The sequence below is a fragment of the Bremia lactucae genome, linkage group LG12 (assembly GCF_004359215.1).
Source record: "Bremia lactucae strain SF5 linkage group LG12, whole genome shotgun sequence".
NCBI classification, from domain to species: Eukaryota; Oomycota; class Peronosporomycetes; order Peronosporales; family Peronosporaceae; genus Bremia; species Bremia lactucae.
The window spans coordinates 700,274-701,664 of record NC_090621.1 but is presented as its reverse complement, the minus strand read 5'-3'; positions in this window follow the sequence as shown (position 1 = coordinate 701,664).

Genomic DNA, 1,391 nt, shown 5'->3' with positions numbered 1-1,391 from the left:
GGTATGTGGGGGTCCTCACATGGCTCGCTGCTAAGCGATCGGCAAAGAATTTGTCGATCGCTGAGACTTGTTCACGAGGCAATGACCCCTGCTTCATGCCACAGAATCAATTCAATCCAAGTCTTCTCAGAGGACACTTCGTCCATTGATGAGCTGCTGAGAATCGTTTCGTTTTTAATACTATGCCAACTGAATATCGAGTACGTGGTCGTCATCTGTGACAAGAACGCAATATGCTTCACTTTTGCCACTACGAAGATCACGCAAGAACCATTTCGGTGCTAGCGTTGGCAATTGAGTCATCTTCGAAGCTAACTTTGGAGATGCTTATAGATTAAGTGTATAAGAGCCTGTACTTGATCAGTTGTTTTCAAAGACATTTAATGTCTCCGTTTCCTCTTTGAAACTCATTTTCATAGGTACCTGGGAACCTTTGACCACAGGTTTCTGGGGATGGAGCGTGCGTGGGACGTTGAATGACTTCGAAGTGGTACCAACCCTAAACCCTAAACCCTAAACCCTTAACCCTAAAGCTAAGTGTCGTTAGCTTAAAGGTCTAGACAAAAGCTCGACCAAGCGATCTCTATAGCGGAACAGGAGGACTGCAAATAAATACATGCGAGGGTACACTCAGATTGTACGTTTGGAGCAGAAACGAGCCGAAGACGACAGTTTAGCATGATGATGATTTCATCGTACTAGATTTGGATGACGAATTTGATGTCATGTAACGGGGTACTTTTCACTAATACTTGCTTACATTACGCTTACTGATTTCAGTGTAGGTTAGGTGCCTCGAACTTCACGTACACAAGGGAACAGAGGAAGGTGTCTAAGAAGCTAAGCGGCTTTAGCTACCAAAGGTAAGTGAAAGTATTCGAATTAGGTAGAAGTTAAATTACATTAATACATATTTACTTTCCTACGTAACGATCTTATATCTACTACTGACTTATAATGTTAAAATCTTACAATGTATGCCGCCTACTCGCGCACCGCCCAATCGTGTCTTGTGACGAATGGCGGGGTTAATTTTAACTCAAATCAATCAATCAAGAGAACTAACTTTCATTGAGTCAATATTCCCAGTTTTGGTAATATTGGGAGCTCTAATGTCAAATTATTAATAAAGATCATTATTTGCACTTCTTTGCTTATTTCCTTTCATAGAACATAATACACATTTCTCTTTTAGATAATAATAGTTATATAGCGGTACACCGCGTTACACATAAAAAAAAGGTTTGCGAAAGCAAATTTTGATGGGATAATTTTTATATATATAATTCTAAAGTGATGTTTTTCTAATTTTTCAGGAAATAACTTCTTAAATAAAACCGTACCCTAAACTGACACAGGTGAAGTCGCGATCAAGTCATCCGAAGGAGCAA